This window comes from Sinohyriopsis cumingii, chromosome 3, assembly GCF_028554795.1.
Source record: "Sinohyriopsis cumingii isolate HCF-2022 chromosome 3, ASM2855479v2, whole genome shotgun sequence".
NCBI classification, from domain to species: domain Eukaryota; kingdom Metazoa; phylum Mollusca; class Bivalvia; order Unionida; family Unionidae; genus Sinohyriopsis; species Sinohyriopsis cumingii.
The window spans coordinates 34,870,579-34,885,048 of record NC_142963.1 but is presented as its reverse complement, the minus strand read 5'-3'; the positions used below and the strand labels follow the sequence as shown (position 1 = coordinate 34,885,048).

Here is a 14,470-nt window from a genome sequence, read left to right as displayed (position 1 = left end):
GTCTGAAAAGCTTACATGAACAAATATTTCGGACATTTTGTAGTGGTTTGTAACAATGGAAATATTATGATGGAGGAAATTAAATTGTACATGCATTCGAAATCTGGAGTACAGACTTTCAATACAAAGATAACATTTGTGTACATTGATAACGTTGGCATTATTTTATTACTGGAAAGAGTATTAAATTGTAGTTCATAAAATATAACCGTCCCTGATAAAAAAAAAAATGAAACAAAAAACAGAACAACAACGAGCATTTTTTATTATCGGTGCAGTTTCGTCCGTTATATTCTTGATATTCCATGTACTGTCTGAAACCTGCACTAGTAGGAAGTAAAAGCCTCCGCCCAATGTTCGGTACCAGGGTTTTCTTAGTTCCGGAATCAGGTGAAATATATACCTATATGTCGTGGCGAAAAAGCATACCTTTCTGGTTAATGACGCGCTGACTCCACGTTTTAGTCACGGCCACGAATAGGTGTCTTTTTCCCTTAATCCAAACACGATTTTAAGACCTATCAGACTGTCAGTCATGTCGATGTATATCCATCCTGAGGGCGCGTGTGACGTCAAATCTGGTCAGAAATAAATATGCGTTAGAATACAAAATAGCAGACATGTGACAAAGTCTAGGTAAATAAAAAAGTCATGTGGTGTACAAAAATCAAAACAAGGAATAAAGCGCTTTAATTAAAATAGAAATTGCAGGTGTTCATTCTACCACCAAACAAGAGTAAAATTTGACTAATATCACCATACATATGCAGGTATGCAGGTAAGTTTACGACATGCATATAAGGGTATACAAAACTGGTTGATTTGTTTCATAAAGCAAAAAGAAAAAGGAAAACCACAGCGCTAGTAAAATATGACAAAACGGATTTTATTGTTAATTAAAAAATAAGGGAGTAGCGACGTTGTCAAACAAACCTTATTGCATAGCTTAATGACCTATGTCAAATCGCATTGCGTTATTTATATCGGTAGCAAAAAATGAATGTTGTAAACAAGCTAAACTGTAACTCTAAGTTTCCTAATCAGTTTTCTGCATTTTCTCGCTCCGTGCTTTTTTTCCCCAGTGACAAGGACCAGTGTCTTGAAAATTGTGTATTACGGTGTGTGTGATACCCTGTAGTGCACAGTTTCATAAACAAATGATTGAACAACATCACAATTTAAATTGACAACAATTATGAGGTTCTAAAGTCAACATCAAACACGAAAACTTCCATCTGTAACTGTTGACATAACCTTGCATGACATTTTCATTTTCAAAAACCCTTTGGATTTGAAACGTTAAAAGAAATCGATTTTTAAAATATCTTTCTCTCTAATTACTTATGTGGTGACAACTTTATTGATACTTTTGTATGCCAAACAATTTTAGGAACAACTAAGATTAAGTAAATCCTAACTCGATATAATTTAAACTCGTCTTTACAGTTAGGCAGCAACGACGAAGAACGTGTCTAAAAGTGTTGGTTATTCATAGACACACACATACACATACACACACACACACACACATACCCACACATATATCTATCTATTTTTTTTTAATGAAGCTTTGTCTTTCCTTAGAATCTCCTCTCTAAGTTTTACCACCAAATTACTAGTGGCTTCCTCGGAGTAACCCTATATTGCCCAGCAAGTCGCTTGACTTAACGCCTGTGCCGATCCAAGATGCCGGGTCTTCTCTCTTGTCTCAGTAACGTTACGCGAGAGATTAACTCTAGTCTGCGCAATGTTCAGACATCAAACCATGGCTTGTAATACTACCTTAGTTTATACACGACTTACTAACTGGGGCTGAGCAAACGTGACTATATATATATATATATATATATATATATATATATATATATATATATATATATATATATATATATATATATATATATATATATATATATATATATATATATATATATATATATATATATATATATATATATATATATATATATATATATATATATATATATATATATATATATATATATATATATATATATATATATATATATATATATATATATATAGGGGGCCCCGAGTGGCCGAGTGGTCTAAAGCGCTCACCGTTACGGATCACTGCCATCTCACCTCTGTCTGCGTGAGTTCGAGTCTCAGCCTCGGATAACGTTGGTACGTGAGAAAGCCTGCCAGTAGCTTATCGTGGGTCGGTGGTTCTTCCCGGGGTTTTCCAGGGTTCTTCCTCCACCAATTATACTGGCCGCCATGTATAGCCTATCTTGTGCTGAAAAATGGCGTTAAACCCTACAACAACAACAAAAATATATATATATATATATATATATATATATATATATATATATATATATATATATATATATATATATATATATATATATCTTGTATAAATCTCTTACAAGAAGCAAGCGAAAGCAATATAAATTAAAGCAAAAAAGTAGCCTTTTATCTGCATTATACTCTAAAAATACACAACTTTCCTGGCACATTGTAAAGAACCCAAGTACTGGTATGCAAAGCAGTATCACCATGGCTTGAATATTTTTCAGTATTATTTAATTTGCCCACTTCTGTCGACCAGAAAATGAAAACATTCAACTGAGACTTTAGACAGAACAATTTACTGAAGAGCAGGTACGCCTAGCGTTAATAAACATGACAAAGCTGATGGAATATGTGCTTTATCCAGCGACTTCCTTGGTGTTGTTGTTGTTGTTGTTGTCGGGGATTAACTCCATTGTACTGCACAAGATAGGCTGTACATGGCGGTCAATATTCTAGGGTGGAGGAAGAACCCGGGAAAACCCAGAAAGAACCGCAGACCCACGAGAAGCTACTGGTAAGCGTTCTCACATACCCACAATGGCCGAACCCGAGAATCGAACCCACGCAGACAGGTGAGATGGCAGTGATCCGTAGCAGTGGGCCCTTTAGACCACTCGGCCACTTTAAATGTACGAGTAACATAATATCACCAATATTAACAATACAATTCAATAAACTATTCGATGTTGGATATTATCCAGACTATTGGTCAACGGCTGTCATCATTCCAGTTTTGAAGAAGGGGGATGCAAACGAACCAACCAATTACAGATACATTAGTCTATCACCTGTGTTAAGCAAAGTGTTTACTTCGATGTTAAACAACAGGATAACTGAATGGGTGGAGGAAAACGAATTACTGGGGGAAGAGCAAGCAGGATTTAGAGCGGGGTACTCTATACCAGAAAATATATTGATATTAGTATGCAGTGTATACGATGTAAACTTATTTTGAAATATTGGCTAAAAATACCCCCACCCCACCCCAAAAAAAGTCCGGAATGTAGATATCCTAAACAATGCTACAATTCAGAGTTAAGATGGGGGTGAAATTGTGATTGCTGGGCTAACAATGTTAAAAAGCTTCGCTTTACTTTCGGATTTGGCAATGTTTCGTGTACTCAGGGCGTAAATAATGAAAATACATTTCTTAGTAAGTTCAGCTAGAAATGTGAAGATATTTTTTTAGGCAGGATGAGATTATGTCGATGGAAAGGCTGCGTTTCTATAGGTCATTGGAAGTAGAATTCACTTGTCAACGATACATATAACTGTTGGGAGATAGCGATTTTTGTTATATAATCACCATGCTTAGAGTTGGGAACTTGCCAATTATAAGTAACACGGGAAGATATGAAAGTATTTGCTGTGAGGAAAGATTGTGTCAAATGTGTAACCGTAACATTGAAAATGAATTCCATTTTATTACCGCTTTTCCGCTATATTGAGAAATACGAAGTAAATATTTACCCACCTTTGTGTATAAAAATCCAACAATAATTTTTTTAGGTCTTTAATACAAAATTATACTAGTCAAATTCTGATGACCAATTTAGCAATATATACCATAAAAGCCTTAAAGATTGGAGAAAACGTTTCATCAATGACTCCTGTTAGATGAGAATCTAGATCAATATAAAAAAAAAATTGTTCCATGCTGGTTCTTGGGTTCCCCATAAATTCGTTTGTGTGATTATTGTGTAATATATACTTCCACGTCCTCCAACTCGAAAAATGCAATAATGATCACTTTCATGTACATCACTTCCAATAGATACAATGTTATTTTTTTACGCACTAAAACATCCTATTGTACCTCATGATATATGGATATGTATCATGGGCCAGTGGCCCGCACTACAAATAAATACTATTTTATATATATATATATATATATAATTAAAACCGGTTTCACTTTATTGCTTCATCAGACTGAATTCAAACTGAATTCAATATCATTGCTTACCTCATTAAATATATTCTGTTTCTAAGTGTTGAATGATATATACAGTATGACATAAACAAGATGACGTCACAGCGTACATGTTTAACCTCATTGTCTTATTCTATAACGAATAATTGACATGGAGATATACATATATAGCACAGATTAATGGTATTTTAATACATAAAATTGGATCTTAACGATACATATATCTCTATTGATAACTTTATTAATATTTTTATTATGTAAAATGCACAATTAAAAAGATATTAAAATAAATAAATAAATAAATAAATAAATAAATAAATAAATAAATAAATAAATAAACACAAAATATAAAAATTTAAAATAAAAATAAAAATACATTTTGATATATAATTGACGAATATTCAATATTTCATCAGAAATCAATTTATCTAATGCTTAATACTTATAATCAAGTATTTTATAAATAATTAATCATAACGTATTGAGAATTAATTTAAAAATGCAACGTTTTTAAAAGGAATTATTAAACTTATTTTTATGATATTAGTTTATGCTTTCACTATTTAAGTTATTTTGTTAATTAGAATAATATCAAAATAGTCATGACTAATTGTAAACAGAGGACATAATTTAAAAAATGATCAATGACTGTCGTATAGTGTTTTGTAATTTAGGCCTTATCGATATTACCGTATTAAGACGGTGAATCCAATAGGTTTTCTTTAGCATACGTTCCATCTCAGAATCAGATATATAACAAAAGGTTGAAAGGAGAAATCTTGCAAAGTATGGGAACTCTTGTTGAAATATGGGGCAACATGAGATGAAAATGATTGATCAATATAATTTTGTATGTCTGATCTCTGTTGGTTCATATGTTTAGATATTTGTTGACTGGTTTGTCCAGTATATTGGATCAAACACATTTATTCATTTGTTGACTGGTTTGTCCAGTATTTTGGATCAAACACATTTATTCATTTGTTGACTGGTTTGTCAAATATATTGGATCAAACACATTTATTCATTTGTTGACTGGTTTGTCCAATATATTGGATCAAACACATTTATTCATTTGTTGACTGGTTTGTCCAATATATTGGATCAAACACATTTATTCATTTGTTGACTGGTTTGTCCAATATATTGGATCAAACACATTTATTCATTTGTTGACTGGTTTGTCCAATATATTGGATCAAACACATTTATTCATTTGTTTCATGTTAGATAGTTCTTCTTGGAAGTAAACTTCGTAATAATAACACTGTTGTGGCGCGGTTTTAGTGTTTTAATAATGAGAGAGGTTCCGTGTTTGAACAGATTCGCAATAACATACATATCAACTTCGGTCCCTAAGTGCATCACTCAAATCCCAGGAATGATGACGTCTAAATCAGGGAATGTCAGAAAGAATTACACTGCATTATTATTCCAAAATTAAAAACCTATGGAGCGATTAATTCGGTGCCGTCTTGTAGGGAGGGAAGCGACATTTTAACGTGAGTTGTATTATTACAACGTCGGCGAGAGAGACAGTCAGATAGAGATACAGACGGAGAATTGTTATATATTTTTGTTTCTTTTGCTTGGAATGTATAAATTATTAGTGATTTCACTATATATTTCGGAGATGAATAATCACTGGTGTGTATACTTTTGTTGACCTTAGTACATGATTTTGTATTTTACTGGTGGCGACAAATCCCTACCTTGTTAAGCTGTAGTCAAACTGGATCGTATTGATTCAATCCGATATATATATATATATATATATATATATATATATATATATATATATATATATATATATATATATATATATATATATATATATATAAGTTTTGAGTTTGATCGGATTAATATTACAGTTTATTAAGTTTCACCTTTGTGGTGGATGTGGTAATGTGAAAGCAAGTGGTCGTGTACTGTTTATTTTGTTAAAATACTCTCTTTTTAAGGATAGAACGACGTAGCACGTGCAGGGCTCACGGTATTAATTCAGTTCTCATAGTAAACCTATGCAAACACCATGATATTACAAATTCGATAACTTTAAATTTCTGAGCGCTGATGATCAAGCCTGTATTTATCAGTATAGATGAAACCTGGATGACAGCTTCTGTGTAGAGGAAAGGATATGAGCCGCATTTTCTGGACCTACATGTATTTGAAACATGGACTGAAATTCCATCAAGAAAACAATGTTTCATTTTTGTTTCACTTAAACTAGGATAAGCTCTCAAAAGATTCCTTTTCCTACAAAATAACTTTCATTATCAAACAATCCTGGCCACCCAAACCTATATATATTCTATTTCTTTTTCATCCATTTCCAGGGTGGTTCCCATTTTTTCAGACAATTATTACCGTGTGTCCTGCAGATGTGTCCACGACCCTATCTGCAGATGAATTTTATCGTTTTCTGCAGACCTGTTTACTTATACGTGAATTATCATCGCAGTACTTAATGTCGTTGACCATCCTGGTCATGAACCATAAGACAGAGGCAAAACCCGATGATGGAAAGTTTTAAGAGTTTTGTTGTAGAAGAAGTCAGCTGTTAAGCTCAAGTGACAAACTCTGTCCATCCTTTTATTCACACAGCCATTAAATGTCGGAAACAAGTGATGGTCAGATTCATCAAATCTATATCAAATTTTTACTAAGCTCGCACGTGTTCAGTTACGCTATGTGAATATGTTTATCCCAAATACATTACATCACCTATTCAAGTTTGGAAGTTTGTACGATGAGATGAGGATTTTGTGAAAACTATAACCAGTACATGGTGAGTTCGGTAAGTGTGTGTGTGTGTGTGTGTGTGTGTGTGTGTGCGCGCGCGCGCGTGTGATCTGGATTTTTAACGTAGCTTTATTAATTTTTTCCGCCATACCGCTACGATGTCTACAGTGTTGCAGTTTATAGTGATGTCTAGCAATGGGGCATCATGCCGCAGACATGTAGCATGATGTCCCACTCAGTCACATTATCCTGACACCCACTCAGTCACATTATCCTGACACCAGGCCAACCAGTCCTAACACTAACCTCTTAATGCTGAGCGCCTAGCTAGGCAGCTGGTTGCACCATTATGATATGTCTTGGTATGACTGGGCCAGGGTTCGAACCTTATACATCCCGCATCCGAGGCGGACGCTCTAACCACTAGAACACCGGAGCGGTCACTTTGACAAGTCAACAAGAAAACTAATAGAAAAAGTCACCTAAAATAATCCATGACAGAATATTGGTAAGAATATAAATTGAATGCAACAGAGTTAAATATAGCAAAGTAAAATACAACAGAGTAAAATATAGCAAAGTAAAATACAACAGAGTAAAATGTAGCAAAGTAAAATACAACAGAGTAAAATATAGCAAAGTAAAATGCAACAGAGTAAAATATAGCAAAATAAAATACAACAGAGTAAAATATAGAAAAGTAAAATAAAACAGAGTAAGAGAAAATTAAACCATAACAGCAAAACTTGATAGAATATAACTGAGCTGAAAGGAGCCAATAGAGAAAAAGAAACGCTCAAATCTATACGATTTGCAATGTTTTGTAAATACGGTTGAAATGACGGAAAATTTAAAAACTGAGGGAAAAGAAATAAATAAAAGAGCAAAATTAAAAGAAAAATAATAAAAAACGAAAGAGGTATCAGAAAAGAGAAGTTTGTCTTTTATGGGATGGGTTTGGGGGAGAACTACACATGTATCACATCGACAGAAGCATAAACATGTATATTTTTTTCATCAGGGTGAATATCAGTCGGTATATTCTAGAATTACCGTTGACCTATGTACACATAGATCAAAGTCATGTTATTGGTACAGTTTAGTCTTTGCCTGTTACAATACAATACAATACAATACAATACAATACAATACAATACAAAACAATATAATACAGTACAGTACAATACAATACAATACAATACAATACAATACAATACAATACAATACAATACAATACAATACAATACAATCTCTTTTCCCGAACCCTATCTCATAAGATAACACAAAATTTTATTCCTTGCCTCAGTTTCAGTAAACATCCAGAAAGTTCTTTTCCGAAATTAATTGTTTTTAATTTTTTTATAATTAATACTGTTATGTTTATATAATTTTTATTGTTTGTTGGCTTTTCTCCATGATTTAATCTTATAACTGTCTGCATTTTGTAACTGACCTGAGGCCAAATCAAGTTAATGGTCTACCTGAGTTTTTGACATTTATTTTGTAAACTGTATAATACATAGCTAAGATTAATCCATGATTATAGATTAAATATTCAGATCATTATTAATGGAGGAAAACATGTTTACTTCTATCTAAATGTAGGGTATTAGTTTTTCACTTGGAAAATACCTAAACTTGCTAACAACTTTGATTGATTTAGAGAGGGACTGACCTGCATCCTGGCTGTATTATTGTGTCTTAGCTATTTATATAATGTTGTTTACTTGAAACATTACTCATCCCTACCTTAACATCCGAAGTGGACTCAGTCTTATTGTTGTGTTCAGTTTTTAATTTGGGTGGATTATGTATTTAAATTATTAATTGGAATTACAAAATGCTTTCTAAGAGTTCTCGGACTAAATCATCACTTTGGAATTACGGTAAATTCAGTAAAGAACATTTTTCATGATATTATGATACATCAATGACTGTTAATACATTGCCACATTCCAGGCCATTGACACGCGAGCGCGTTCGAGACTACAGGCTGCTTTAGGCGGATGCCACACACCTGGTAGGCATCGATAAAATTGTCTGAGACATTAAGAATAGTTACTCGGGAAACAGTTAACTTTTTTAAAACATTTTGTTTTCTTCACAAAGCTAAGAATCCAAGTGATCACTTAAAATATTAGGTTGATGTGCATGCATTTGCGCGACTCCTAGCTGAATATTTCCCATTTAAGGGGCAGAACATAGAGCATTATGAGAAAAGAACGATGTCACCAATTGTCACTCAAATAATTGCTGAATTAGATTTTAAAATTCATCAAATTTGTACATGCCGAAGAACATAGACCCCTCTTTTAAATATACAAACCAAACTGTATGTTGCCGAGTGCATTTTTTTCCCCAGCATGACATAATTTTGAGATCGTGCCGCTTTTCCGCAACAGAAAGCAGACCAAATCGGAACAGAAAGAATACTAGACCGGAATAGACACCAGACAAGACGGGAACAGATCCTTTATGTAGCACTTAACTGTACATCACAAGTGCGCGGAAGTTGTACGACTTAAAAAAGACCAAACATATATGAGTAATTTGCACTGCAGATTTTGATATAAAAAATATTTCAGTTTACAGAGGATAGTGGTGCTCTGTTGTAAATACAAATAATCCAATTTTCAAGAAGCCTTAATTTTCATGAAATATGTTTTGATCTGCAAAATATACATATTTTGAGAATGAAGGCAAATCCTTTTGAAAGAATTTTAAGAATTTTATGAATAATGAGTCAAAACGTTTGCTTATCCGGACATTCAGGGCCGGCGCTACCATATAGGCAAACTAGGCAGCCGCCTAGGGCGCTGATTTCAGGGGGCGCATTTTTAAAAAAAATTATTGTTTATAAATTTTGAAATTTATATATTCCGGGGGGGGGGGGCCGCCAAACTCTAACTTTGCCTAGGGCGCCAGATAGTCTGGCAGGGTCTGGTTGCCAGCCCTGCGGACATTGACACTATAATTTATTAAATACTTTAAATCTCAAATCCCCATAAGAATATACATACTAGCAAAACGTGATATTCGTTCTCGGTTGCTCTTGTGTTACACATGCTACATAAACGCTGTTCCCGGAGTAATTCTTCACGCCAGTCTGAAGGTATTGTTCAATTATGAGATAGTTCTGAATTTGGACGACGCACTTCTAAGTACAGTCCCTCTACCATTATCCAGATATCCTTCAAAAAAGCTGTTTATTTTTCTTAAAAAGCGCATTGTTCATTCTTTTTCTTCAAAAAAAAAAATACTGATCAAAGAAATTAAATTCTTTTATTGGGGCAAATAGATTTTTTAAAATTATTATATTATATCGGTTATTTCCTACAGCTACAAATCCAAGTTGTAGTCTGAAAAGTCCATTCCCATGGTACATATTACCATTATCGGCATCATTATTAAGTACAGTATAAACACAAAAAGACCATTTTACATTTTATAAGCTTTAAATTCAATATTCTGAAATTTAATTTCCTGATCTCTTTCGCTGGATATCTCCTCACGCAAAAAAAGCGACTAAATTCTCGACTTGTTAACTCCAAGAATCCTTTTACAAAATTTGGCGTGGAATTTTGTCTGCATCACCTGCTTCGTGAAATCCACATTTTTTGAAACCGCAGCTATAAGAGTTTAAAACAGTAACATTTTTGCTCATTCGTAAAACTGTGTTAAATAACTAGCATATACAATAACAATAGCCTGTTTTCCCTGATTACTGGAATCCCGTTTCTCCAGTAGCAAAGACAATTCATATATAATTGTAAATCTGTTCTGAAATTTCTACCTCTAGGCTCCCACGTCGCTCCTGTCGAGGCGGAAATTGCTGTCATGGCAATGGATTCTATAATTCGCCATCTTCAATACACAATAAATTTCAATTATGAACACCCATTGTTTGAACTGGTCCAAACCTCATTCACAATGAAAAAAGGTCAGTCCATTGTTTCTGCCTCTACTGACCTCCTGTCCCTGTGGACAACATTACTAAGGTGGTTTCATACTGTTTCCCTCTATTAAATTCATTAAACGATGTAATTGTGTTATATCTATCATTCCTACTGATTAATGACCCCCTCTTCTCCACAGCGCATTGCTATTCAGAAACCTACTACATAATTTTTTTAATTAAAAATAATCGATTCGGCACTGATGGAAAGTATCAGTATGACATACTTGATAACCCGTGATCCTATCAGCTTTTTAAAATGTATATATCATGCAAATGCGTTTAACTGATTCGATTTTTAACACTAACCTTTGTAGTTTTATTGTCGACAGTACACACAATCGGTAGTAAATGACTTCATAATCGGACTGATCATGTGGTCTCGAGTCGATAGAGAATGTTATCAGATCAAGCTCACAGAGACAAAAGTACTGTTAATCAAATATCGCTATTGTTGTTTGGTTACATCAATTTTAACAGAATTTATGTCTAAATGAAAAGATTCTGTTTTGTTGGAAACATGAAATTAACTAATAGTTCCTCTGCGACAATGCATTTTCTTTTATAGTGAAGTGAGTCAAAATAGTGCAATATTAATTTGCTAAACAAAAAGTAATTCATATATACCAGTTTTCATATGATTTGGGAATTCCATATTACTCCATTTACAAAACACACTCGTCCTATTTATTTGTCCAGATTACATTTTTTTCACAATACAGTATCATACTTTTCCCATCTCGCATAAAACATATAGAGAGTCAATGCTTGAATCTAAACAGATAGAGTCAATACTTGAATCTAGAAAGATAGAGTCAATACTTGAATCTAAACAGATAGAGTCAACACATGAATCTAAAAGGATAGAGAGTCATTGCTGAAATCTAAACATACAGAGAGTCAATACTTGAATCTAAACATATAGAGAGTCAATAGTTGAATCTAAACAGATAGAGAGTCGTTGCCGAAATCTAAACATATTGAGAGTCATTACTTAAATCTAAACATATATGGAATCAATACTTGAATCTAAACAGATAGAGAGTCAATGCTTGAATCCAAATAGATAGGGAGTCAATACTTTAATCTAAATAGATAGAGAGTCGATATTTGAATCTAAATAGGCAGAGAGTCATTGCCGAAATCTAAACTTATAGAGAGTCAATACTTAAATCAAAACACACAGAATTAATACTTGAATCTAAACAGACAAAGATCCAATAATTGAATCTAAACAGATAGAGAGCAAATTTTGAATCTAAATAGACAGAGAGTCATTGCCGAAATCTAACTTTATAAAAAGTCAATACTTAAATCAAAACATACAGAATTAATACTTGAATCTAAAAAGATAGAGATCCAATAATTGAATCTAAACAGAGAGTCAATATTTTAATCTAAATAGATAGAGAGTCATTGTCGAAACATAAACATACAGAGAGTCAATACTTGAATCTAAACAGATCGAGAGTGAATACGTGAATTTAAACAGATATAGAGTGAATACTTGAATCTAAACAGATCGAGAGTGAATACTTGAATCAACACTAGATAAACTTCAGGTGTTGCTGTAACATAATTACACCAAACCAAACCTGAATCATAACACCAGAGGCAGACCGTATCTCTTGGCCAAGATTGACGTGAACGCTGAAACGTAACCTATTCAGTATGTGAGATCACGTATCTGTTCCAACTATTTTCTAAAATTAATGTTGAGAAATACCATGATTAGTGTTATTAGAGAAAAATACAATCGGTCTCGAGTAATTCCAATTTATTAACATGCCTTAGTTTAAATATCACGAATACTCTACCTTCTAGTGCTTAACCAATATAAATGATGATGTTTACGTCACGCTATAGTACACAAATTTTGTCGTGCTGGGTTTTACCATAATTTTCATGTCTCTATTGATATCAGACTTCAATAAAACGCTGTGTAGAAAATATGTGCAGGATATAAATACATTTTATAATCAAACACTTTAATATATGCGTAAAGGTGGCACAATTATATGAAGACAACTAAAAAAGTATGCAAATTAGACAACTCTGTATCATTTAAAAGGTCGTGGTATATTCAGAGCGCAGAGAGGGTGACATTGCCAGGGTTTAATGGTCTTTGCGAGTCTAAATGTTGTTGGGATGAATCTATTTGGAGAGGGTTAGGTCCGGAAAGTAAGGCGTTTTCTTTATTCGTATTTAGTAACACACTTGACATTTTCAAGGGGAAACGCCTTTACAAAGAAATGGTCACCGTCGACACCAATACTCCTAATGTTTACCATTTATTAAAGCATAAACAAAAGCACGTACACTGAAAAAAATGTGTATGTTTTTATCAAACATGATTCACTTCATAAACAAATTGTTGACAAGGTTATTAGAATAACAAAATTTCTATTTCAAATAAGCACGAATGTAACTGAGTAGGTGAATTTTAAGGAGGTCGGCATAATGAAAAAAGTTTTATAGATAAAAATCTGAAATATCTTTTTTTTAACAAAAAGAGCTTACCTCACAATAGCGAAGCTTTTCAGAACTTTTATTGCCTGTGTGAGGTTGTTTGTGAGTATACGTGTCTGAAAATGGTATGTACAAAATATAGTGCTGAATGTATCTTTGCTGACTGTTTCTTTTACAGCGATTTTAGGATTCTAACTTCATCTATATACCAACAAAAGTAAATTTTGCTCCTCGAATAAATGTTTGTGTGGGTGCTCTTTATCAATCATTCAATTTAATTTTTATTTTCTCTATTTCTTTTTTTCGTTCTATCTTTCTTTTTTCTGTTTTGCAAAACCTGTTGCTTTTCAGTAGTTATTAAATATTTCTTTTATTTAATTTGTTCTCTCTTTCTGTCAACAAGATTAAATTGAATGACATTGCTACAAGAGCTGGAAGACTATACTGCTTCATTAGCCATGTCTTACAACTGGCCTAAGAACTAGGAACCGTGTTTATATATCCGTCTATATATTCGACTGTTTTCCATTCCGACATCTATTATGTCATTTATATGTTCATTTGAATAAATGTACCGAATTGCACATGGACACTTTTATACGAGAACACAATGTTTCAATCTTGAATTCCATTAGTCCATTGTAAACTAATATTTTAGCTTGGTAAGTTAATTTTGTAGATTATAGGAAAACCTACAAAGGATGCAATAGCCCACATAACGGATTCTTGCCTTCAAAAGAGATAGGCTGATCTATATACTATGTTTGGTATTAATTATAAATATAATTTCATACACTCGATAAACAAACTGAATCTGCACAAAAACTCTTATTTGAATAATATTTGGATGCGACGTGGTTTTGTAAACTTCAAGCATAATTTTACTAAGGTTCCGAGTACAAGCAAATATTCAATATTTCTTTCGTCTTTGGCCTGCTGTTAATGTACATAAGACGATATTGGGGGATTGACTTTTAGAGACAGGTAGATAAACATAGGATCAAAAGGTAACAATTACCATCGTGAAATCATGCTGTGTGTATCTATTG

The 14,470-nt window shown here is 33.1% G+C and overlaps 1 long non-coding RNA gene across 1 annotated transcript in view; it reads right to left on the bottom strand.

Moving 5' to 3' along the window:
* Positions 1 to 149: 149 nt before the first annotated feature.
* LOC149802666 (uncharacterized) overlaps positions 150 to 14,470 on the bottom strand; it is a 53,942-nt gene continuing 39,621 nt past the window's right edge. The window contains exon 3 of the long non-coding RNA XR_016419929.1: positions 150 to 578. This is a non-coding gene — a long non-coding RNA (uncharacterized LOC149802666). The remainder of the gene's footprint in view (positions 579 to 14,470) is intronic.